The sequence below is a fragment of the Camellia sinensis genome, chromosome 9 (genome assembly GCF_055761805.1).
Source record: "Camellia sinensis isolate YWXY chromosome 9, ASM5576180v1, whole genome shotgun sequence".
Classification (NCBI taxonomy): Eukaryota; Viridiplantae; Streptophyta; class Magnoliopsida; order Ericales; family Theaceae; genus Camellia; species Camellia sinensis.
The window spans coordinates 166140493-166157004 of NC_138969.1; positions in this window are offsets into that span (position 1 = coordinate 166140493).

The following is a 16512-nucleotide window of genomic DNA, read 5'->3' on the forward strand; positions in this document are numbered from 1 at the left end:
CGGCGCCAATTGTAGAGAAGTGGTTTGGAAATACTCTTCAGATCTTGGGAGACGCTAGTGATCCTCAGCTAGTCACTTGAAAAGACACAAACACTTCGGTCGGGGGTGCCAGAATTAGCACTCTGACGGACAAGTCAATTTAGACACTTAGGATAGCTTGTTTACTAAGTTAAGTGAAGTGATTCATACATACCTTTCTAAATCTGTGGTTCTTGTATTTATACTTGCTTTTTGGACCTCGGGTCCTGAGCCTACTTTTATCCCATTCCCCTTTTATTTATTCGGAGCTACTGATCTCTGGCTATTCGGCCTTCCTAACGTATTCGGCATCATAGTCACGCAATATGGAGCCGAATAATATCTGATTTCTGGGGTACGCACCTTCCGACTCTTCTATTTATTTGGCTCCCATAGGACCAAACACTATTTGGATTGTAATCCATTGGAAGCCCTTTATCCGGCGTTTGTTTTTTTTTTTTTTTTAGTCCGCCAGACATGGAGTCCAGCCGGACTCCTTATCCCCCATATGTGGGATTACACTATCCCAGAGGGAGAGGGGGTGTCAGACAATTTTCATGGGATAATAATCCCATTGGATTAGGTGGTGAAATGACCATTTTGACCCTCTACTATTTAATTATATATTATATTTAGTAAAATTCAATAAAATTTAAATGTCTCAATTTAAAAATAAAATAATTTTATAAATATTTTATTGATGTTTTATTTTAAAAGTTTGTTTATATTTTATTTAATTTTGTGGTAGCTGAATAAAAGTAGACGCAGATAGGCAGTGTATATTTTCCCAATCGGTGTATAGTATGCATTCGGCCCTGCCCCTGACGTTTCAGATGCGGAATAAGTCGAGTAAGGGGCCGATTAAAAGTTGGAATACGGCATAATGGGGGGGGGGGAGTGAATAAGTACATGACAGATCAAGAGCGGGCCCTACCTAGAAAACCAGGACCGTATATAAATAGAAAAACGACGAACAAGAAGAGGTATGTGAGAATTAGTATGCTTAGCTTAAGACACATGCAATCTAGAGAGCACACACTGACTAATCCGTCGGAGTGCTAATTCCGGCACCCCCGACCGGAGTGTTCATTCTTTTCAGGCTACCGGCTGAGGATCTCGAGCGTCCCATTGGATCCAAAGAGTATTTCCAAACCACCTTCCCCACAATTGGCGCTGTCTGTGGGAATACTTAGCTACATCCATGGCGGGCGCAACGAAAGATCCTCCGATAATCCCTGATGAAACTACACCGAGAGATGATCACACCCCAACAAACATGCTCGGACGAGAGACTATCGCCACAAGATGCACCTTGAACTTTGACCCACCCTCGACTTTAGTGCATGAGACAATGCAAGCGATCATGGAACAAGCAAAGCAAAACGAATAGAGGTTGGAGAACATGATCGCTGAGAACGAACGTCTCCGTCAGGATTTGGCCTTGCAAGTGGCGAAGTCCAAACAAGCTGTACGCCAAGATCCGGAACGACCTCTGAGGGCGGGTGGTCGACAACTTCGAGCCCGACAACAAGACACTAACAGCGACTCTGACTCATCATCCCCGAAGCCTAAGAAGAAATGACGACCCGAAACTACCAGTTCTTCTGAAGAGAGTCCACGTATAAGGCATAAGCACAGACGAAATGGTTTAGACGAAGAGGACCAGCACGATCCCTTTGTGCGATGGATCGCAAAGGCAGTACTACCCAAGAAGTTCAAAGCCCCGTCGTTCACCTTGTACGATGGGAAATCACACCCCACTAATCATATCCGTCATTATAAGCAAGTCATGACGCTCCATGTAGACGACGAGGCTCTCATGTGCAGAATATTTCCGAGCAGTTTGGGGCCATTGGCCGTCAGATGGTATTATAAATTGGAGCCGGGGTCGATTAAGAGTTTCCATCAACTACAGAAATTCTTCAGGGCAAGATTTATCACCAACGAGGTCCAGCCGAAGAAAGCCGTCTCTCTAGGCAATGCAAATCTAGCCGGGAGAAACCTTGCGAGCGTATTCAGCGCGGTATTGGGAATGCTTTAATCTTGTCGATGATGCTTGCAACGACTCCATGGCCATTACCGCCTTTAAAATGGGTTAGCATCCTGATAGTGCTCTCCGCAGTTCCTGGACTAGAAGACCCCCCCAAAACAGTCTGGTCGTTGATGAAGAAAGTTGAGGAATACTGCAAAGTGGAAGATGACGCCTTGTGGGTTAAAGCCTAAAACATGGCCAACAAGACGACCCCTTCTGAAATTGCTCAGCCGTTAAATTCTGCACCACCTCAGAGCCCTAAACCATGGCATCGGGCTAAATGAGACAAGAGACGGGATTCTCGCCGATCAAGCTACCAATGCTCCCACTGAGCAAATGAACAACTGTAAGTCAATAGCAGGCGCACAAGGCACGCAGACAAGAAATATACGGAGTTGTCAGAGCCAATCAGTGCGGTTATGTCCAAAATCCAACACCTTCTGTTCTTCAAATGACCATCCAAAATGGTGGGACCTCCCGACACGAGAAGACGGGATAGGCAGTGCGAGTATCACAAGGATCATGGCCATGATACTGAGAGTTGTTATGCATTAAAGGATCACTTAGAGGAATTGGTACATGATGGTCGGCTATAACAGTACGTCCGAAAAGGCAACTCAACCAAAGCAATAGCCTTAAGACAGTATTCACCTCCACTCAGCGTGATCCGCATGATATACAGCTTGCCAATGTCATCCGCGGTGCATACGATTTAGTCAAATCTCGACCCTCAAAATCAACTCACTCCGGCTAAACGGCCCCATGAAGCTGCGAGCATTGCTTTCGATGATTCAAATTTGGCCGGAGTGACACATCCCCACATCGATCCCTTGGTAATCGAGTTACGCGTAAACCGATTCACCGTTGAGCTCGTACTCATTGATCCGAGGAGCACATTGAAAGTTATGTATTATAAGACATTCACCAAACTCGGCTTCTCCAAATCGGATCTTTCTCCAGCTCCTTTTCCACTATTCGGCTTCAACGCCAATCCAGAATACCTGTTGGGAAAAATCACACTAGCCGTTAGAGCGGGCTCCCGAAAAGTGGATGTGGAATTCTTGGTCGTCAAGCTGCCATCGTCGTATAATCTCATCATGGGGCGAACTTGGTTGCATACTATACAGGCTATGCCAAACACCTATCATCAGCTGCTATGCTTCCCGACAGGATGCGGCATTGAGCAAATCCGTGGCTCCCAGAAATCGGCACAAGCATGTTATCTCCTTGCTGGAAAGACGCCAAAAGAGTTGCAAGCGAATTCTATTGAGGTGCCAGATCGAGAGAGCCTCAACGATGTTGGGTGACTTCCAAGTGAAAAGGCCACAGAAGCCCTAGATCGAGTTGAAATTGACGGAAACCCAGACAGGGTCTTCATGGTCGGCGCCTCCCTGAATCAAGCCGATAGATAGCAGCTAATTTCCTTCCTGCTCAGCAACCTTGATGTATTTGTGTGGACTTCATATGAGATGCCGGGTGTAGCTCTGTTTATTTCGCAGCACCGTTTAAATGTTGACCCTAAATGCAAGCCGATTATTCAGAAAAGCCGACGGTCAGCCGCAGAGCACACTGCCACCGTTGTTGAAGAGGTTTACCGGTTTCTTGACGCCGGGGCAATCAAGGAAGTGACCTACCCTACTTGGCTCTCAAATACTGTGGTTGTGAAGAAGAAAAATGGGAATTGGCGAGTCTGCGTTGATTTCACGGACCTAAACAAAGCCTGCCCCAAGGATTGTTTTCCCCTCCCTAGAATAGACCAACTTGTAGATGCGACGGCATGCCATCCGCGTATGAGCTTCCTCGATGCTTACAAAGGCTACCATCAAATTGCCATGCATCCAGAGGACCAAGACAAAACTGCATTTCTCATCCCAAGAGGAATCTATTGCTATAAGGTTATGCCTTTTGGGCTGAAAAATGCAGGGGCAACTTACCAAAGACTAGTCACTGCCATGTTCAAGGAGCAACTCGGCCATACTATGGAAGTGTACATTGACGATATGGTGGTCAAGTCCAAAGAAAAGCAAACTCATCTAGCCAATTTGGAAGAGACATTCGGCATTTTACGCAAATACAAAATGAAGCTGAACGCTTCCAAATGTGCGTTTGGAATCGGCTCTGGCAAATTCTTGGGTTACATTGTCAACCATCGAGGAATCGAAGCCAACCCGAGGCAAATCACAGCAATCTTGGAGCTCGGCTCCCCTCGTTCAGTGAAAGAGGTTCAAAAGTTGATGGGGATGGCTGCCGCACTCGACAGGTTCATCAGTCGGTCCATAGATCGCTGCCGACAATTCTTTCATACACTACGGTAGGGCAAGGCTTTTGAATCGACCATTGAGTGCGAAACCACTTTCAACGGCCTCAAGACCTACCTCCGATCAGTTCCTCCCTTGACAACAACTTCGGCAGGTGACCCGCTCATTTTGTATATGGCAGTTTCCGACCGGGCCGTCAGCGCCGTACTGATAAAGGAAGAGTTGAGGGAGCAGTAGCCAGTGTATTATGTGAGCAAGGCAATGGTTGATGCTGAAACACGCTACCTTCCGTTGGAAAATCTCATTCTGGCTCTCGTCATGGTAGCGAGAAAGCTGATGTATTACTTTTAGGGGCATACCATCGGGGTACTAACGGACCACTCCCTCCGGTCGGTACTCCGTAGTGCAGAAGCATCAAGGCGCGTTTCAAAGTGGGCTCTTGAACTCGGCCAGTACGATATTCAGTTTCTGTCTAGAACCTCAATCAAGGGACAGGTGCTTGCCAACTTTGTGGCCGAATTCACTGGGGACTTCAAGTCTGATGAAACTCGACCTAAACCGAATAGAAGAATTTATGTTGGGGACATTTGGTAGTTGTACTGTGATGGATCGTCCAATCAACAAGGCAGAGGGGCCAGAGTAGTTATAATGGCTCCCGACGGGGCAATAATTGAGCAGGTTGTCAAACTCGGCTTCAAAACATCAAATAATGAGGCCGAATACGAGGCCCTGCTAACCGGTTTGCGGAATGCACATCTCTTAGGTGCTCGGCGTCTGCTTATATTTTGTGATTCAAAATTGGTGATCAATCAGCTAAAGGGGGAATATACAGCATAAAACGATCGTATGGCTGCTTACATGAAAATGAAAAATTCCTTGCTGGCGAAATTTGACCATCATGAATTGAACCAAATAACCCGTAACTAGAACACACATGCAGATGCCCTGGCTTGCCTAGCCTTCGCCATTAACTCAGAGATTAAACAGATCATTGAAGTTGGTTTCATCCTAGAGCTAAGTGTTGGCCCTTCTGAGGAAGTCCAGGTCAATGTCATAGAGTCAACACCGAGTTAGATGGACTCCATTGCTGCTTTCCTGTCTTCTGAATAGCACCCAGCGGACAAGAAAGAAGCGCATAAGCTGCGAAATAAAGCCCTACGATACTATTTGGATCCACAAGGAAAGCTTTATAAAAAATCCCTTTCTAATTCATACCTGGAATGCGTTCATCCGAACAAAGTCGAAGCACTCCTGACTGAAATACATGAAGGCAATTATGGCGCCCATTCTGGCGGGCGCTCTTTGGCTCATCGAGCCGTGACACAGGGGTATTACTGGCCGACAATGAAAGTAGATGCCGAATGTTACGTGAAAAAGTGTGAACAGTGCCAGAAGTTCTCTCCTTTGACCCACCTGCCTACTGAAGAGTTATGCTCTATAACTAGTCCTTGGTCGTTCGCCCAATGGGGACTTAATATCGTTGGACCACTGCCTTGTGCCCCAAGTAACAAGCGATTTTGGATTGTCCCGACAGATTATTTCACAAAATGGGTAGAAGCGGAGGCACTAACGCACATCCGAGATACCGATGTGAAGCGTTTTGTATGGAGAAATATCATAACACGATTCAGCATTCCAAGAACACTTATTTCAGATAACGGCACCCAACTTGATTACGGTGTCTACAGGGAACTGTGCAGCAAGTATAGTATTCGGCCCTATTATTCCTCCCCGGCTTATCCACAAAGTAATGGCCAAGCTGAAGCCTCCAACAAATCTATTTTAGATGGCATCAAGAAGAGGCTGGAGAAAGCTAAAGAAAGATGGGTAAAAGAGTTGCCAAGTGTGTTATGGGCTCATCTCACTACTCCGAGGCGGTGCTTCGGAACGCAGGCAATCATCCCTTTGGAGATCGGCCTCCCAACCTTGAAATCAAGAGTTTTTGATTTGGGGCGAAACGACATGATGTTGGCCTTAGTTGATTCTGATTGAAGAACGGAAAGACCGTGCCCTTGCATTCATGGCACGGTACCAACAGCAACTTGCTAAGTCATATAATCAGCGTGTTCAACTGTGCCGCCACATGCCAGGAGAGTTGGTCCTGAAAAAGGTGCTTCCAGCTGCCAAGAATCCGGCCGACAGAAAACTGGGTCCTAACTGGGACGACCTTTATCAGATCGATTCAGTCGTGGGAGTAGGGGCATATCGACTCAAAGACATGTTTGGGAGAAGTTTGCCACGGCCTTGGAATTCCACGCATTTACGTAAATTCTATCATTGACCCGACTTGTGGGGCATGATACTTGTTCTGAATGGTTCGCCATGTACATATTTCATTTTTTACAATGCAAAGCTTCTCGTTTTCTCATCGCACAATTGAGTTCAAAAGCCTCCGGATTCGGAGCCCCATTACAACATGACACCTTTGGGCCGATTAAACCTCCGAATTCGGAGCGCCGTTCGTAGATATCACGATTGGCCAAACTAAGCCTCCGGATTCGGAGCCCTATTGGTGCGTGACACCGTTGGGCCAATTAAGCCTCCGGATTCGAAACGCCCTTCGTGGATATCACAATTGGCCAAACTAAGCCTCTGGATTCGAAGCCCCGTTGGTGCGTGACACCGTTAGGCCGATTAAGCCTCCAGATTTAGAGCGCCCTTCGTGGATATCACAATTGGCCAAACTAAGCCTCCAGATTCGGAGCCCCATCCGTGCAGGTCACGTTTGGGCTGAATAAGCCTCCGGATTCAGAGCGCCATTCGTGGATATCACGATTGGCCAAACTAAGCCTCCGAATTTGGAGCCCTATCCATGCAGGTCACGTTTGGGCCGAATAAGACTCCGGATTCTGAGTGCCCTTCGTGCATGTCGCGATGGGCCTAGACAAAAAGCCTCCGAATTCGGAGCCCCATTGGTGCATGACACCTTTGGGCCAATTAAGCCTCTGGATTCGGAGCGCCCTTCGTGGATGTCACGATTGGCCAAACTAAGCCTCCGAATTCGGAGCCTCATCCGTGCAGGTCACGTTTGGGCCGAATAAGACTCCGGATTTGGAGCGCCCTTCATGCATGTTGTGATTGGCCAAGACAAAAACCCTCCAAATTCGAAGCCCCATTGGTGCATGACACCTTTGGGTCGATTAAGCCTCCGGATTCAGAGCGCCCTTCGTGCATGTCCCGATTGGCCAAGACAAAAAGCCTCTGAATTCGGAGCCTCATCCGTGAAGGTCACGTTTGGGCCAAATAAGTCTCCGGATTCGGAGCGCCCTTCGTGCATTAAATTGATTTCGAGCATTCAAAAATGTTTCATTGAATTGATTTCAAGCCTTCAGAAATGTTTCATTAAAGTGATCAACTGGCACAAGTCGTATAAACATAAGTTGACACATGCAAGCATTCAAAACGAAGTGAGTTCTTAAATCGATTAATTCACACAAAGTGTATTAATACAAGTTGAAATACGCTAACATTTGAAATAGAGCATCTTATTAATTTAGAAAATAAATACATAATTCGCACTCAATCTACATGTGATCATTACAAGGTCTGCTTTTATTCGGCAGCTCCCTCATCATCACTCTTCTTAACTTCAAAAGCGGAAAAGGAGAAATCATCTCGCTGGTACAGCAGCGACACCGAATTCACACTTGCTGCCCGGAGAGCCTCAGCTTCCTGAAGTCCCTTGATCCAACCGTGCTTAAATTCACGATTTTCACATCGACAAACTTCCTCGGCGAGTTTCTCCTTAGTCTTCTCTATTCCGACCTTTCGGTCGTCATGAAAGCCTTTTTCATAGGTCGTGGACCTCACAATCTCAATTGCAAACATGCTAGCCGTATTCCGATAGACAATGGCATGACTTATTAGCCTCTGGGTCACCCTCTCTTCCACAACCGGTTTAGGATGGCTGGCCGATTAAGACTCGACAGACTTGATTTTCGTAAGTTCACACTTGGCCTTCTCTGCGCGAGCTTCTAAGTTCCGAATGCGTTCATCTCTTTGTTCTACATCCCGCCGAACGACGCGAAGATGCATATCGATTTCATAAGCAGTGTACAACCCCTTCATCGCCCCATGAACGCCTTCACGAAACACTTCAAAATCCTGCCGACCTACCATCAACTGCTGGACTTCGGGTGGAAAAATCTGTCAAGCGAACTCGACTGCCACATTTGGATCACGAACGATTGAATCCGCCTCTGTCATTGGTCTATTCTCCACGAAGACCGTAAAACTCAATGGGCGCGGTGTCGCATCGGATTCCCTTCCAGAATGGGGTTGAGGAGATCTGCCCCGTGGCTGCTTGTCCTTTCTGGGCGACTTACTTCGACAACGAGGAGATTGGTGTCTCTCCCGATCCCTCGAAGCCCTACTTCCCGTGTACATAGGTTCGCCACTTCGATTCATATCTCCTTCCAGCTCAGCTAATGTTGTCGCCTCTCCTCTATTGTTAAAGCAAAGTCTATTTTGACATTCGCACTTGTTTAACCTTCCTTAACGAACTGGACTGAATTACTGACTCTGAGCATATAAATAGACCCTTCATGCATGAAGTACACGCCCCATTTATTCCCTACAGGGGCAGCACCTCCGAGGTGATCTCATTAATATTAAAACCTTAATAACCAGGTGCCGATTGAGTCATGTGCCCCAACCGTCCCATGAACCTCTGTTATTCGGCGTTCTAGTTCATAAACTAGCTGGGGCAAGGGCAGATTCATCAATCAAGTCGGATTAAGTGCCCTAGCCGCTCTATGAATCGATTTATCAGTACAATATTCTTGAGTTCATTTTATTCGGCTTTCCAGTTCATGAACCAGCTGGGCAAGGGTAGATTCATCAATCTAATCGGCGTATTTGCCCCAGCCGCCCCATGAACCTCTGTTATTCGGCGTTCTAGTTCATGAACCAGCTGGGCAAGGGTAGATTCGTCAATCTAATCGGCGTATTTGCCCCAACCACCCCATCAACCTCAATTATTCGGCATTCTAGTTCATGAACCAGCTGGGGCAAGGGTAGATTCATCAATCTAGTCGGCTTAAGTGACCTAGTCGCTCCATGAATTGATTTATCAGTACAATATTCATGAGTTCATTTTATTCGGCTTTCCAGTTCATGAACCAGCTAGGGCAAGGGTAGATTCATCAATCTAATTGGCTTATGTACCCCAGCCGCCTCATGAACTGATCTATCAGCACCTTATGAATTCATTTTTATTCAGATTCATCAAGGAAATTCGTTAATAAAATCGGCTAATAAGTTTGTCGTCTCACGTAGTCTTGACATTTTGTTCTAACTGTTGATTCTTTTAACTATGTACTAATATAACAAATAGTATAAGCAATAACTTAAGAGCATAGAAAATTTTCATTTATAAATTGGGCACTAATAGCGGACATTTTTTACATGAAAATCGATTGACATCTAAAAAAGATGAAAATCTACTAACAAAAAACTGTGCATCTAAGATGCATACCAAAAATGAAAATATGCCTTGATCATTCCTCAGGATCAGACGCTAGTGGGTCAACGTCCACCTACTCGTATGGAATCAGATGTGCCAATGTCGCATTCGCAGCAGTGAGGGCTTTGACCCAACAGTGTTTGACGCCCTAATTCTCAAACTTCGACACTTCGTCTGCGTAGCTTGCCAAGGCGGCCACTTGCCCAGCTTGGAACGCTTTGGAAATCTCGGAGTTGGCCTTTTCCCTTGCCTTCTTCAATTCCCCCAAGTCGGCTTCCAGCTTGGCGATTGCCTCCTGGGCTAACTTAAGCGCCTCCTCGCTGGCCTTTGCCTTTTCCTCGGCGGCAAGCCTTAACTGATCGAAATTTCTAGCTCACTCGGCCTCCGAGTCGGCTCTGGCGCGTTCCACCGCTGCTTGCGCTACCTTATAATCGGCCCTTTAAGAGACCGCCACAACCTTGTTCTGCTCATTTTCAATTTCAGCTTTCAATAGGCCGATCTATTCTATGGCGTCGTGTTGACGGTGGCCGATCTCGGCTATCTTGCCCACCGCCTACAAAACAAAGAAATAGCAAACAAATAATTAGAAAAATATTTACAAATGTGCATGCGTGAAGACGGAAGATTGCAGATAAGACAAGTAACGTACTGATAAGGCCGACTGAGCGGCCAAAGCAATTAGCATCAGATCTGGCTCTGCTTGAAATATGGCTCTGTCGACCGGCAGGGATATCGACGAGGCCATGCTAAAGGCCACAGCCGTGTCCCTCAAAGCTGAGGAGTATGAGGAAATCGGCATATTTCTGACCCTTGGTTGAATCGTGAATGGAAGGACCAAATCCGACTCTTCAACTCGGGGCCGTTTATTGCTTTGGTCCTCTTCGTGCTCGGCCTCTCGATCGGTGGGGCGCTTTTCGCCCCTTTGTTCACCTTCGTTGGCTTGCGCCACTTGCTCTATCTCGGCCGTTTCAAGGTGAGCCGTCTCTTCGGCAGTAACCGGAGGAGTAGACCTAGCAACCATAGACGGTGTAGACTCAGCGACTGCGGTGGGTGGAGTTTCCGATCAGACGACCTCGGCCCTCCGCCTGGCAGCCATCCTCTCGGCGTTCTTCTTCCATGCAAGTTACGAAAGTGATTTCGCAGGCATATCCTCTGGATAAGCGCCGAGAAGATCTCCTAAGTTTGTAAAAATGTCCTCAAAGACGTCCCCTCAGCCGAACATGGTTGGAGGGTCAGAAAAATTCAGTCCAGCCTCCTCAAACGCCGAATTGAGGGCTTCGTCTACCTCGGTTCCTAATTGGTCCAGGTCCTCGGCGATCTGATCGGCTACTTGTTCTTCTGTGTGTTCCGAATCGGAGGCTTCTAAATCGATATCTTTCAGACTTTTAAAGCTGGGAAAGATGAGGGCTGTAAGATGATCTTTGCCTCTTGGAGCTGGAATATGGTCTGTGCCGAAAACGTTGCGTAGGACAGCGTGTAGTGCAAGAGAATATGGGTCAAACTTCCTTGCTTCTGAAGATTTGGACATCCAACGAATTGCGGAGTGATTTTAATATCCGCAAGTACAGCGTCGTCGGCCGAAACCAACACTTTCTTCAACTCGTTGCATGCGCAAACAAAACGGTAAGTACATGAAAGGAGAGCCGAATACACAGGCAAAAAATATAAGCAACTAGAATGAGCTATACGGCCACCTGGATCTCCTTTTCGCCTTGGCACGGGATCTAGGCGATCTTCACCCTCGCCGAATTCCCAGTTGCCTTGAACAACGACCATCACGTCGTCAACACGCTTGCCAGAGCTGGCAAGCATGGTCACTAAATGATGATCGGTATCCTTGGCCCTAAGAAAATAGCGTCCTAGACGGCCAGTGGACTTGGCTAAGACATAGCAATGCCGAATCGCAGGAATGCCTAGGTTAATCCTAAGACGACAGTTTAACTCTATGATCCCCATTATGATGCGAAAAAAATTCACATTAGGCTGGGAAGGGATTAGGCCCCAATGTCGAAAGGCGGCTCTCAAAAATGGATGAAGGGGAAATCGAACGCCACCTTCAACAATCGATAGGAGAGGAAAGATAATTGTGCTCTCGTCGGTCCTCTGCATATCGGTGGTGCTGTCTTCCACGAGTGACAGATGAACGTCATCGGGGATGGAACAATGGTGTCGAAAGCCGGAAATCCGATCCGCAGAAAGAAGTGCTTTCAAATTTCTTGCCATCGTAGTTAGCCTAAGGATTATGCAAAACTAATAGTAAACGAGAAAATGGTATTGGGAATGAAAGAGAAGAGAACTTACAGGGAGAGGAAGGGATAATGAGAGATAGAAGAGAGTTGTAGAGGTCACGAGGTGGAGGAGTTATACTAGACGGCAAACTAAAAAATCTTGAGTATTCAAAGTATACATTCGAAGAGACAAAGTTTTAAACCACATTAAATGGAGGAAGCATACGAAGAGGCGGGAACTTGTAATGATGATTAGAAAACGTGTACGTTCTGACATGCTTTGGAATGAGGTTAACCGCCGAATTTTTGACTTTTCAAGATCGAAACCAAACACGCCGACTAAATAGAGTTAGTGGGGTGTTCGGGGGGCAATTGTGGTAGCCGAATAAAAGCAGACGCAGATAGGCAGTGAATATTTTCCCAATCGGTGTACAGTATGCATTCAGCCCGCCTCTAACGTTTCAGATGCCGAATAAGTTGAGCAGGGGACCAATTAAAAGTTGGAATACAGCATAATGGGGGGGTCGAGTGAATAAGTACATGACGGATCAAGAGCGGGCCCTACCTAGAAGACCAAGAGCGTATATAAATAGAAGAACGATGAACAAGAAGAGGTATGTGAGAATTAGTACGCTTAACTTAAGATGCACGCAATCTAGAGAGCATACACTGACTTATCCGTCGGAGTGCTAATTCCAGCACCCCCGACCGAAGTGTTCATTCTTTTTCAAGCTACCAACTGAGGATCTCGAGTGTCCCATTGGATCCAAAGAGTATTTCCAAACCACCTTCCCCACAAATTTCATTATTTAAATTTTAATAGATGCTTTATTTAATTTCATTATTTAATTATTATTATTTTTAAAAATAAATTTATTTAAAATTTTAAATAAAAAAATAACATATATTTTTATTGATATTTGATTTATTTAATTTTAAAAAATAAATTTATTTAATTGTGTAAAAAATAAAATAAAATAAAATTTTATTTAATCTAGCTAAAAATAATTAAAATATTAAAGATATGTTTAATATTGCTATTACTTAGTAAACAATTGAAAAAGGGTAAAATAGTCTTTTGCTCATTTATCCTTAGTCCTTTCCAAACATCTAATCCCATGAGAAAACAAACATGGGATACACATCCAATCTAACCAAATCGTTCGGAGGATTTACAGTCATAGGATTCAACTTCGTTGGATTCTAATCCCCCTTTAACCAATCCGTCCAATCAAAGCACCCTAGGATTGTTTCGTTGTTACGTTTGAGAAAAGTATATTAAGGAATTTTTTAATATTACATTTTGATTGGAGTGTTATATTTGAGAAAAGTACACTAGGAAGTTTATAGTGTATTACACTGAAGTATTACACTTGGGAAAAGTACATAAAGAATTTTTTAGTGTTACATTTGTTGGAGTGTTATGTTTAAGAAAAATACACTAAAGAGTTTTTGTGAAATGTTATGTTATGACGTTTGAAAAATGTACATTATGGAGTTTTTTAATGTGTTATATTTCGGAATGTTATATTTGAGTTTTACGTTTGAAAAAAGTAAGTCAAGAAGTTTTTTTTTTTTTTTTTGAAGTGTTACGTTTAGTAATTTCAATATTATGAGAAAATCCACATTTGTCCCTCAACACATAACACACGTACATTTATGCTTGGCCCTTTATGTAATTCACACTAGAATGAGACCTTTGGGTCTATAATGAAAAAAGGGAGGACCAAACAGTTTATAAGATTATTATTTGGGATTTATTGGTATTTCACCCAAAAAATTATATATATTTTTGGATGAAGTACCAATAAATCCCAAATAGTGATTTTATAGACTATTTGGGCTTTTTTTTTTATATTTCTTTGGGTAAATTGCAAACACAACCCCTAAGGCTTACTTAAATTACAAATTACCCCCTGTACTTCTAAAAATTACATTATGCCCACTAAAGTTTATAATTTCATAACAAATAGGTCATTTTATTAACAAATGATCAAGTCAATTAACAGTTTTTAATAATGTTAAAATTTTATTTCCATTAATAATTCAAATAATTTTATTATTGTATAGGTGATCAGTTAGAAATTTCACTTTTTTAATTAATTAAATAAAAAATTCTGATAGGGAGGTATTTGTAATTTTTCAAACTACATGGGGTAATTCGTATTTTAAGCAAACCTTAGGGGGTGTATTTGTAATTTACCATCTTTTTTTTTTAATATGAATCCAAAGATCTCATTCTATCACGCCCCAACTTTTTTTATTACTCGGATTCAATTATCAAAACCATTATTATAAATTTAATTTCAAAGATAGGATAGAGAAGCTTGTTACATTTACAAGGAATACATAAATAATAATTTTCTCATTCGAACATAAGATGAATGCAACAAGAGTATGTTCAAGTAAATTGCCCGAAGGCTTACATCTTAAAAGGGTAGAGAATGGGCTTGACCCTTTTACATCAATGGCATTCTGCCCACAAATATAAGGCCTTGTGGCCAACAGATAAGGAAGATCCATGACCTTGAAACACTTCTCCATGTTCACCAGAAAAAGATTAGCAACGTGGGATGAACATATAGTCAGTAGGGATCTCAACATGATCCTCAACAATAACAACCTATAGATAGCTATGATCATGAATGCTTAGTCTCATACTGTATAAATAATGTGATGGTTTATACAAAAATATACGCATATAATTACTTTTTATCAAAATCATTCATTTCATTCCATAATGTAAACAACTCATCCTTGTTTCTTCTTATTACCTATTTACCAAGACTTATATGACAGCGACAAATTTCTGAAAGTAAGAATTTTACCAAAAATATTTTACGCTTTCTCACAACTTTTAGACTTGCACTTGATTTAACTTTTCAAAGACATGTTCACAATTATCTGATATCTTTCACATTACTTACAATCCCAACACATTACTCACGTCTACTTCCCACACATTCATGCGCATGCAAGTATACCCTTAGTACGAAAAGAAACACACAAGCATCTAACAACTATCTACTTCTACAATTTAGGCAATTCGGCCTTTCAAAAACCACAACCATCATAACACATGACATACTCAAATATATCGAAGCAATAATAACAAATAAATTTTGCTCCACCTGCCTCAAGCATGGTAAGCCAATGATACATCTTTCCACTATGAAATGCCAATTTACCAGACACCAGTTGGAAGGGAATGGTACATCTGCCAATTCTCCAGGCGCTAGCTGGAAGATAGTGGTACCTCTCATTCTCAGCACAACCAATTCTCCAAGCGCTAGTTGGAAGGTAATGGTACCTCTTATTCTCAGCGCATTACACATTTTCCAACCATCACATTATACAACATTCATGGACAACTCGAGTGTACTACAGACACAACCATTTCAACATTCACAATGTCATCCTCCGCTGATGACCAAGGAAAAAACCTCTAAGCAATATGTATTAATGCACGAAATACAATCATCCCATTCTTATGATGCATTAAATCTAACAACAACAATGATATTCCAAGGTTTTCAACTTATACCAAGGTTCTTTCTTAATTGTAAAAGAGTCAATTTCCAAACCTAATTTCCAAAATTTCCAATTCACAAAACTCCAATTATACATATACATGCATCAAAAATAAATGGGCTCCTTTCTTCCATTTAATCCAAAAACTCAACCCACGGACAACAAAGTCATAACCCGCTCAATTTCAACTCAACAAGGGTATTACCCAAAATTCCTAATCTTGTGGTTAAATCCCCTTTTTAACAATTAACAAATTATCAATTTGTTATATTTAACTACAATCAACCCAACACAAGGTAAATGTTAAAATCATATGACCCGATTTAATCACAAATAAATTACCAAGTCATTAATCAAATTCTTTAATTCAGAAAATGATTATCTCACCATTTCAACCATTTTCACCTATTAAGCAATACTACAAAGCAATTAGGGCTTTACTTCTCTCTACCCATAACATGTTAGACCATTTCCCCCAAATTGACTCAACAACAAGCTATTTCCCAAATCTCAACCTTGCACATCAACACTTAGATCCCTCTTTATGATTTTCCAAAAAGAACCATAACAACATGGTTTTTATGCAATAGAATATACCACATGTCTATCTATAAAACAGGTATTGAAAAAGATCAACGAAATCCCTACCTCAAGAGAGAAGAGAAGAAAAGCCCAAAAATCAACTCCGCTGGAATTCGATCTCCACCGGTCAAGACGAAGCCCTCGATATGCTCATCATTTTGGTATAAGGGAGTAACACCAAAATCCCAATGGATTCGTAAGATCAAAAGAAAATACAAAGTTTTGAGGGTTTGGGTAGAGAGAGATGAGAGAAAAAGAGAGAAAGATTGTATAGAGAGAGAGACACTCAACAAATGAAATGAAAAGGGACAAAAAAGCAAAATATAGCTAAAAAGCACGAAAAACGAGGCTAAGCACGCACCTGGCCACATGTGCGCCGCCCTCTCCTGCACGTGCGGA